We start from the raw sequence: 11,211 nt of genomic DNA, 5'->3' as shown, positions 1-11,211 counted from the left end.
ATATTTGCAAAGAAATGCCAATTCATAGCCTAAAAAACTATGGCATAGATATTTTTTAATCTTTCACATCTGTTAAATATGAAAAAAATATTTTACAATGGATGGTGCTCCAGCTGTTAGGTCAAAATTCTGGATCTGTTGGAATTTTAAAACAAGAGACATGTTTTTCTGGTGATTTCATATCAATGTATGATACACACTGAAAATATTTGTCCTCAGTTCTCTGAAACAGACTCTGTGAAATGCATCATGGATACGGTTGTTAAAACTATTCAGCATATACGTGAAAATGCTGTGACTCATCGCAGTTTATGGAACTGTTGAAAGAAGTAGACAATGAATTTAATGATGTTGTGTTGGTTGCCAACGCTCATTGGTTGCGCCACAAAGTTTTACGTTTTACTGAGCTGTTAACTCCAGCTCAAGATTTCCTTGAAACAAAAGGAATGCCAAATATTCATCAATCAAAAAAAATGGCAATGTGGTTTACATATTTTCTCACAGATATCACACTGCATATGAACAAGATGAATTTGAAGCTCCAAGGAAAAGAAAAGCTTCTTTGTGATTTAGCTACACGGGTATAAGAATTTATGTTGAAGTTGAAACTTTTCATGAGTCAAATCAGTAATAATGATTTTATACATTTTTCTAACATGAATCAATATGCAGAAGATTTTAATTGTAATAGACAGCATTATGTAAATTGGCTGTAAAAACTGTGAGAAAAACTTGAAGAATGCTTCATTTATATTGATAAATTTAGAATTGCTTCTCAAATAGCACAATACCCTTTTGAATTTAATGTTGAAAATACTGAGTTGACACAAATTAGTGAATTTACTTAATTTGGTCAGATGTGGTTTTGAAACCGACATGCTTTTGCTGCAAAGTCAAATCAGTTCTTCTAAAAAGACAAATTGGTTTTGTCAATGTGGATATAAATATTAAAGGAAAATGATTTTTGGTACTCAATTCAGTTACTGGAAATTTTCCGGTATGTTAAAACAACTTGGGTATGTGAACTTACTTTTTTTCAACTGTAAATTTTATGAAATCTAAATACAGATTAACTACTTCTCATGAAAATGTAGCATCCAAAGATGTGCTGTAAGGGTAAAATACATACTGCATTTCAAAGACCTAGGATGAAAAACAGAATCTAAAATATCTCATTTAATAATTTTTTTAGGGGCCGCCCGGTGGCGCAGTGGTTAAGTGCACACATTCTGCTTTGGCGGTCCGGGGTTCGCCGGTTTGTCTCGGGTGCGGACATGGCACCGCTTGGCAAAAGCCATGCTGCGGTAGGCGTCCCACATATAAAGTAGAGGAAGATGGTCATGGATGTTAGCTTAGGACCAGTCTTCCTCAGCAAAAAGAGGAGGATTGACAGTAGTTAGCTCAGGGCTAATCTTCCTCAAAAAAAAATTTTTTTTACATATTGAAAGGATAATATTTTGGACATATTGGGTAAAATAATATGCATTATTAGCATTAATTTCTCCAGTTTCTTCTTACTTCTTTTTTTAATGTGGCTACTAGAAAATTTGAAATTGCACACGTAGCTCCGCTGGACAGCATTGTTCTGCATCCAGTAACACAGGTGTACCGATTTGACAATTCTCCAGTACGACATCGAAAAAGAATGGAATAATCTTTTTTTTTAAAGATTTTATTATTCCTTTTTCTCCCCAAAGCCCCCTGGTACATAGTTGTATATTTTTAGTTGTGGGTCCTTCTAGTTGTGGCATGTGGGATGCCGCCTCAGCATAGCTTGATGAGCGGTGCCATGTCTGTGCCCAAGATCTGAACCGGCAAAACTCTGGGCCGCCAAAGCGGAGTGTGCAAACTTAACCACTCGGCCATGGGGCCAGCCCCTGGAATAATCTTTTTATTATTTGATAAGTAATCTTATTCCCAAATTTTGGATAATTTTTCCTAACATTATTGGCTTGTAAAGGACCGTGATGTGTCTGAGACTAGCAGTAGTTCAGCAGGTTTAGAGCCTGTGTCTTTGGAGGAATATGAAGTGAGGGAGAAAAGGAAGCCTAAGGCCAGATTGTGAGAAGTCTTTAAGCCACATGTAGCATTTGATTTTTATTCTGTAGGCCATTGGCATCCATTGAAGAGTTATAGCAAGGGGTTGTTGCATCATTAGATTTGTATTCTGGAGAGACAACAACTGAAGCCAGTGGGGCATGAATTGTGGGAGCCAGTTATTACTGTGCAGGATAGAAAGAATAAAGGTCAGAATTTAGATCATAGGAGATAGAGGATGGGAGAAATGATGAGATGGATTTAAGAAAGATTTGGTGATCAGTAGAGTGTAGAAACTGAAGGGAAAGAATTAAGAATGGGTCCGAAGTTTTTGATGTGGTCAGCTCAGTGGATGGTGGTACAGTCAGTTTTTATTCACTATTTACTAACGTGTAAATATCTCAAGTTTGAGATTACATGAGAAACATCACATTGGAGAGGAAGGTAAAGAGTTAAGTTTGGTCATTTGACTTTGACTCTGCAGGGGATGAATATAACCAATAGACAGGGCCAGAGCTCGGGGGAGGAGGTAGAAGCCAGGGATTGAGATTTAGGAATCTTCTATATATAGGTGGCTGAAATTAAAGGCATGGATGAGATCACCTGGAGAAAGAAGTTCTCCACCTTGGTTGCACCTTACAATCACTTGGAGGGACTGAAAAACGCCAGCGCCCAGGCCATACCTCCCAATCAAATCAGGGATGGAACCCTGGCACGACAACTTTTTAAAGCTTCCCAGGTGATTCTAATATGCAGCCAGGTTTGAGAACCATTGATACAAGGTAAGGAGAGAAGATGTGCCAAGAATGGAACCCTGCAGAAGCTCAACATTTATGGGGAAAACAGAGAGAGGAACCCATGAAGAAGTTTGTGAAGGAGTTCTCAAGTCAAAGGAGTAGCAGGAACCCAAAGATAGTGATGTCATGGAAGCCACGGGAAAAGGAGGTTTCAACAATGCAAAATAATGAAGAAAGAGCAAGTAATAAAAGAACCGAGAAAAGGTGAACAAAGATTGCTAAATGGGGTGAAAGCCCAGTTACACCGGAGGAAAAATATATATAGTGTATATATGTATATATATACGTGTGTGGACCAGTCAGCACCAATGTGAAGTGTTTCCCGTTATCCTGAGCAAAAGTGGGAAGGGCAGGAGGAGGCAAAAGGCTGGATTGATTCAAGGGTGGGAGTTTGCAGGGACAAAGGACGAGGGCTTGATGGGTTGCCGACATGATGTCCAACCACGGAGAGAGAAGGGAAGTGAGGTGAGTGATAAAGTGAGGAGGAAATAGGGTGGTCCGGGGACTGAAGGTGTAGATATGATCAAAGAACGGGCATAGCACACACATTCGGAGTGGTCCAAGGCCTTTACATGAAACTACCTCCCCAACCACCCCCCTCCCCATCCCACCCCAAGTATCCAGCATCACTGGGGCTGAGGAAATCAAGGACCTGAGATGGAACATTGGCCGATTCTTCCACAGAGAAGCTGAAACTCTACCCAGGATGAGGCAGGCATTGAACTGAGGTCACACAGGTGTCCAAGTTGTCAGTGAAGGTGAGCTGTGACCTGGAGGCCTGGTAGAGAGTGACAGGGCTAGAGGAGGCATGAATCTCCTGGGGTTTTTTATTAAGTCTGTGAACAATGGGCTGAAAGTATCAAAAAGGCGACCTTCCTGTTTTCCTCAACCCTGCACTTTAAAAGGCAGACTGTTTCCCTTAAGTCAAGCTTACTTGTCGCCAAGAGATTTAAACATGTCTCAGACACTGCTGTGTCATATACACTTCAAGAGCATTGCTTTTTTCTTTCTTTAAACATTCTTATATTTTTTGTACATTCACTGTTTTTGATAACTTTTCATTTTGGTATAATTTTAAATGCACGCACAGAAAAGTGGCAAAAAGAGTACAAGGAACTCTTTTTCTTTTCATTTATTTATCTTGCAAGGAACTTTTGTATACCCTTTACCCAGATTCAACCATTGTTGACATTCTGCCCTGTTTACTTTATCAGTCTTTCTCTCTCTATTTCTACTTACACATGCATATATTATTTTTTTTCCAAACCATGAATTAGTTGGAGACATTATGCCCCCTTACCCAGAATGCTTCAGGGAGTAATTCCTAAGAACAAGGACATTCTCTTATGCAACCACATTACACTGATCAAAGTCATGAAATTTAACACTGAAACAAAGCTGTTGTTGAATCCACAGTCCTTGTTCCACTTTTGTCAGTTGTCCCAGTAATGTCTCCCATGGCTCTTTTTCTTTCCTGGTCCACGATCCAATCCAGAATCACAACTTGTGATTTAGTTGTTGTATCTCCTTAGTTTCTTCTCATTTGGAACAGTTCCTCAGCTTTTCTTTGTATTTCTTGACCTTGACATTTTTTGAAGAGTCTAGGCCATTCGCTTTGTGGAAGGCCCCTTTGTTTGAGTTTGTCTGATGTTTCTTCATGATTAGACTAAGGTTGTGCATCTGTGGCAAGACGACCACAGCAGGGATGTTGGGTGCTTCTCAGTGCATCACAGCAGGAGGCATGTGATGTCATTTGGCCCAATTGGAGATCTAACCATTCCTTTGTAAGAGCAACGGAATGTTCTTTTAGCTTATTTTTCCCATTTGGCAGGCAGCTTGCACTGCAGTAAAATTTTCTTGTTTACACAAGCATGATAAGGAGAAGTTTCTAAATTATTTTTGATGAATTGCAAATAACCAAAGTGCAATAACCTGGTGGTTTTTAAGGAAGCAAGTTTAAAATAATATATGTTCATTTTTACTCGTGGAGTTTTAAAGTCAACAGGTATACTTAGAAGGAAACAAGATCTACTATTTCAGACAAAAATGCAAAAACTATATATTTGTAAATAAGTTTGAGAAAATGTGATTTAAGATTATTAAAGGGCAAAGTTCCTAATGCAATGAACACATTTTAAAAATATTAATATTAATATATCCTCAAAGTGAAAGACCTTTATGACTAACCTGGCGATATGCCAGGCAATGTACTATAAAACCAGAAGAACGCTATGGCTTCGTGGGGAGGAGTGAATTATCGTTTGCGGTGTGGATCTTAACAGTAACTGCTGCATAATGATTTTAGGCAGCTTCTCAGAGCCTGACAGAGGAGAGTCATGGGACTGGGTGTGCCAAGGGGAAGAAGCTGAAATCCCAGCCAAAGAAGACTTTAAAATAAGAGCTGTGTCAACATGCATAAATTCACTTGCTTTGAAGAAACTGCAATGGGATCCAGGAACAGGAAAAAAGAGTATTTATTGTTTTGCCTTTGCATGCCAAAATGTAATCTCTCTTTTTCTTCTACCCTTTCCTTAAAACAACAATTGTCTGCATGCATAGTGAGTGTGTTTTAAATGAACCATTCAGTGCTTTCTTCTGCTCTCATTTCCAGTACTGAGCAGCAACATGAGAAACTAGAAATTTCCCTGACTTTGGAGTCAGACTGACCCATGCTCCAAGCCTCGCTCTACTGCAGACTGGCTTGTGGCCTTGAGCAGGTCACTTGGCCTGTGACTATGTCTTTAAACAGGGAATAAACCTTGCTGGGTTGGGAGGATTTGAAATGACATACATAAAGAACTCACAGTACTTTACAAATACCTTGGCCCATAGTGGACGTTCAATAATGGAAGTTGGACATGAGGACAATGTAGTTTAAAGAAAAGAGCCCTGGCCTGGGGACCGGGGCACTAGGGTCCTGGTCCCTGAGCCTTCAATTAACTAACAACAACCTGATCTTGGGCTAGTCCCTCAAACTTACCCATTAAGATAAGAGTGTTGGTGAGAGAGAAACACAGGTCAAGTTTGAGTGGCGCTAGCATTCTGCTACTAACGCAAGGTGGAAAGTTGTTTACTGGAGAGCTGACCACTTTGCTGTGTGAATACAGGTGAGCAAGCGAACAAATGAGCAGCTCTGCCTTGGCCACGGTGGCACTTGAGCTGGGCCTTCAATGCTCCTGTGTAGGCTTTTCCACCGTAGAAAGGAGGGTATTCTAGGTGAGGGCAAAGACCCAAGGGTCTGGCAGGTAAAAAGGCACGGCGCTGCCACTCCGCAAAATGGCAGCTCACATCCAATCCCACTGCAATCAGCTTCTAGGACTACCTCTGACTGATGAGTCGTATTAAATACACTTTAAGATAAGTGGACCAACCCTCTGTGGGCTTTGGAAATCTTTTAGCTCTACTGTAGCGAAATGGGAGTTGCCCTATAAACTGCCAGGTACCCACCATTTGGACTGGGGCAAAGGAAACTACTAGTTAAACATCAGTCTTAACTCATTAATAATACTTACGAATCCTTCCGTGAGGCTTTCTACATGCCAGGCACTAAGTGCTATACTTCTATTAATATTAATTTATTTAACCCTCAGAACAATTGTGTGAAACAGGTGCTGTTATGACACCTCCTACACAGATAAAGAAACCTGGATTTAGAAAGAACAGATCATTTGCCAAATGCAAGCAAATGGAAAAATCAAGATTAGGACGAAGCCTGCTGACAAAAGGCCCTGATCCTAACCATGATGCTGACCTGCCTCTCCATAGACAGAGGAAGTAAGGAACCAGTCTTACAGAAAAATATATATTTAACTGGTACTAACCACAGAGAATGTAGCCAGTCTTTGAGTATAGTTGTAGTGAATGCTGCGTTCAGACGAGAAGCCAAGGCACTACTTTTTAGACCACAACATGCTCTATGATTGCTTTGGTAACAGCTTTGATTGTGTCATATTTGGGCACAGGCACTTAGGACACACTGCAACAGTTGGGTCTCCCCTCCCCCTAAGGCACCATTCTTTGCTGGAAGTGAGAGGAAAGGAGGAAGTGGGGTGGCTTAGACAGCATTTCACGTGGAGAAGTGAGGGCTTTGTAAAGAGTCTCGAGTGGAGATTTTTTAAGAAAGCCTGACCCTGTGTGTCTTCTCAGGGCTGAGTGACAAAGCCCTAGGCTGCCAATCTCCCCTCTAAGTCAGGCTTTCTCAAACTGGAGGAACCTTCTGGGGGTATTGTGGACACATCTCAGGGCATCACGAGTCTGCAGGGTGTTGGCGGGGGGGCGTGCAGGAAAGTGGCTGCAGGGTAATAGCAGGCACTGATTTCTCATCCTCTTGTATTTGTGTTCTCCATGCTGGTTCTAGAAAGGTCAGCCAGGACACAAGTGAGGATTATGACTGGTACTCAGGGCGCTGGCTTGAAATGTCTCTAGGAAAACCTATTCTGTCATTTACTTTTCTTAAATAAGCATCCAGAGAGTTCTACTAATGAACTCTTTAGGGGCTTCTGAATGGGCTGTGGACTGCCCGGCACCCTGGGATCAGGATTATGAGTTGAAAGATGGGGAACAGAGTAGGGAAGTCCCATGGGTTGGCTGTTGCCCTCACTTTCCTTCCCCAGCTTCTGACCTGAGAGAACTTGGTCTCTGCTTGGGGTCCACTTTGGGGTGTCGAGCATGAACTTCTATTCCTCAGTTCATTTCAAAAGACATAGATAGTGAGGACCTACTGTGTGCCAGGCATCATGCCAAGCACTGGGAGCACAAGGGTGAGAAGTCAGGAGTCCTGAAGCACTAGCGTAGGGGGTGTCTTAATACCAATACCAGTGTCCTCATCATGGTAGCTCCCTACCATTTATTGAATACTTGTCGTGTGTAAGACACTGCCCTTGTCATACATTTATTTATTTAATCCTCACAACTCTAGGAGCTGGGTACTATTATTAACTCCATTTTACAGAGAGGGAAAGGAGGCCCAGAGAGGTTGATGAACCTGTCTACCGTCAGCTAGTAAGAAGGGGTTAGGAATTCACCCCACAAATTGTTTGTTGGAGATAGGTAACAGATCCAGAGAGGAGGGAGGCAGGACGCCCTTTCCAACCACTCCCTGATGGGAGGCAGGCAGGGTCACACACCTTGGCTTTGGCGAGTTGTAAGAAAAGTGGGGACCACTTTGAGACAATAGGCAGGGCAATCAGAGGCAGCGCTATGAAGGGGTGAACAGCTCAACTCTGAAGCCACCTGCCTGGCTTCGAGTCCTGGCTCTACCACTTTCTAGCTACCTAACCTCTTTATGCCTCAGTTAACTTGTTTGTAAAATGGTGACAATTGCACCTAGCTCTTCGGGCTATGGTAAGGGTTAAATAAGTTAGCATTTGAGGCTGCAGAATGCTTTTCTCTAGGAAAACCACAAGCGTGAGGCTGGTTTCCCAGCAGCCTTCAATTTCGCGTTTTGTTAAAAACACCTCACCTCAACTCCATCCCATCAGGCATTTTCTCGAAATTTGCTTTCAGGTGATGAAGTTCACTTAAAAACTTCTATGCAGCTTTACCTTACAAATTTGGTTTGGCTACAAGTCTTTTTTTTTTTTTTAATTGAGGTAAAATTTACATAACCTAGAGTCAGCCATTTTACAGTGAAAAACTCACTGGCATTTAGTACATTTACAATGTTGGGTGACCACCACCTGCATCTCATTCCAAGATATCTTCATCATCCCAAAGAAAACCCTATACCCATTAAGCAGTCATTTCCTTTCTCTCATCCCCCCAGCCCCTGGCAACCACAAACTCAATTTCTGTCTCAATAGATTTACCTATTCTGGACATTTCAAGTGGAATCACACCGTGTTCTTTTGTGACTGGCTTCTTTCACTTAGCATAACGTTTTTGAGGTTCATCTATGTTGTAGCACCTATCAGTACTTCATTCCTGTTTATGGCTGGATAATAATTTATCCATTCACCTATTGACGGAAATTGGCTTGTTTCCACCTTTGGTGATTGTGAATAGTACTGCTAAAAACATTCGTGTACAAGTTTTGGTTTGAACACCTGTTTTCTATTCTCTTGTGTACCTACCCAAGAGCGGGATTGCTGGTCATATGGTAACTCTATGTTTAACTTTTTGAGGCACTGCCAAATTGTTTTCCACAGTGGCTGCACCATTTTACATTCCCACCAGCAATTTCTCCACATTCTTGCCAACACTTGTTATTTTCTGGCTCTTGAAATTTATTTACTTACTTATATCTGAGCCATCCTCGTGAGTGTGGAATTGTTATCTATCGTGGTTCACGCTGCTTTTTGATTTGGCAGTGGCATGCACGGCTCTACGTTGGAATCTCCTGGGTTTTTATTTATTTATTTTTTAACAATCCCAATGCCAGGGCTGCACCTGGGTGGGGGCCCAGGCAGCAGCAGCAGTTGGTTTTAAAGCTCCCCAGGTGATTCCAATGTGCAGCCAAAGTTGAGACTCACTGTGTCGAAGATTCCAGGCCCCTCTTGGTTATGCACTCTTTTTAATCAGAAATTGAAATCATATTTAACCAGCTGGGTAAGGCTCATATTCATCTCAAAAATTGCAGGGGAGCCATCCAGATTTCTGTCAGCCATTCTAACCCTAATAGCTAAGGCTGAGTTTTGTTGAGAGGAAGTGATTTCACCACAGCTGCACACAGGGGGCAGGGAGGCAGCATGTCTCGAAGGGTCCCAAGTGAACTGGTGAAAAAGCAAAAAGCAAAACAAACAAAAGGCTACCGGCTTTGACGGCAGGTGCAGCTGCTAAGGGCTGCCAGCCCCTGCCCCCACCTCTCTTCACAAGGAAGGTTTAGGACAGCAGCACCATAGGTGGCCTCTGGGTTCTTACAGCCCTGGGGGGCTTTCAGTTAGCACCCTGTTGCCACGCCGCAGCCGCGGCCGCTGCCACTGCCACCACCACCACCACCACCACCTCCTTTTGAACAGAGAGCTCTTTTCCGTTATCAACTTCCTTCTTCCCAGTGAGTAGTTACTGTTGCTAACTGTGTGGGGCAGACAGTGTGGCCCTTCCTCCAAGTTTATGAAAACTGTTGCAGATGTCCAAGTTGGCCTGATTGCGAATAAGCAGGTGGGCCAATGTGAACATGTTTTGGATAAGAGTAATATGTAACACTAAGTAGCATTTTGCTAAGAGGGTCACCTACGGCTTTTCACTCTCAGCGTTGACTTCATCTTATTGTCACTAGTATCACTGCCTCCAGCCATACCCTCCAAGGAATACACCTGGAGTGGAACAAGCTGGTTTCTTCCTGCAGTGAGGGAGAACGCACACCCTGGCGGAACTGTGGGCATCGTAGCAAGAGGGTGTCAGGAAGGTCCACACAGAGGACTGGGGCCTGTGGCAGGGGCTTTTGGGGAGCATGTAAGGCAGCTGGGCATTGCTCTGGACTGGATGCTGTCAGGAAGCAGGGGTAACTCGATGGATGGTCTCAATAAATCTCGTGGAGAAGCAGGGAAGACCACTGGTAAAGAAGCAGCAGTCACTCATCTTAGCCAGGACTAGGGGGTGTTTGGTGACATTTGTTGTAAGGACAAGTTCACGTGTTCTCTGAGTTCAGAGCAGTCTTGTCTTTGTCTTGTGCCATCCTGGTCACAGAGTGGCCTTGTCTGATGTTGGTGTTCTGGGGAATTGTCTGTGTTCAACAGGAGATTGCCCGGCCAGCTCCCAGACCAGATGGCAGGGGCTGGTCCTCTGTCTCAGGCCTCCTTTTTGGCCAAGAGCAGATGAGGTCAGGCCAGAGGACAATAATCCATGATACTCACATTTTTACCATCACCAAGATTTTGTTGATTAGGAGGTTGTTTCCAGAATGCAGGCTGTAGTTGGGTAAATCTCTCCTGCTTTTTTCTTGCAGGATCAGTTGCTGAATTCTCTGATGCGACAACAGCTGCACAGGATACAGTGGTCAACTGTAACAGGAGCAATCCTGACAAACGTAATGATTATTGACCCTGTAACAGGCCTTGAATTATAAGGGGGGCCTACATTATAAGACCCAAGCAATGAGAATATATTTCAGAATCCATATAGGTACTCATAGCCCTTGGTTCCTGTCCATGTCCTACCTTTAATAATCTTGTGTCATTGGTAGGTAATACATGCATTAAGAACATCCTTACAATAACTTGTAAAATTACCCCAACAATGTCGGTTCCATATTGAGGCCCATTTACCTCTGATGTTGTGCTAACATCATGAAACATTTTTGCTAAACTCCACTTTTGTTGTGGCTACCTGATTAGTTAATGGCAAAGCATCTCAGGGATTTCATCTCTATTTTGTACCTTGTAGAAGTAAGGGGAGGCACTAGCGCTGGGGATGCCATTTCAAGCCTGAGTCAAGCAGG

This window comes from Equus quagga, chromosome 10, assembly GCF_021613505.1.
Source record: "Equus quagga isolate Etosha38 chromosome 10, UCLA_HA_Equagga_1.0, whole genome shotgun sequence".
Classification (NCBI taxonomy): Eukaryota; Metazoa; Chordata; class Mammalia; order Perissodactyla; family Equidae; genus Equus; species Equus quagga.
The sequence above is the reverse complement of the archived record's forward strand: the minus strand, read 5'-3'. Positions refer to the sequence as shown.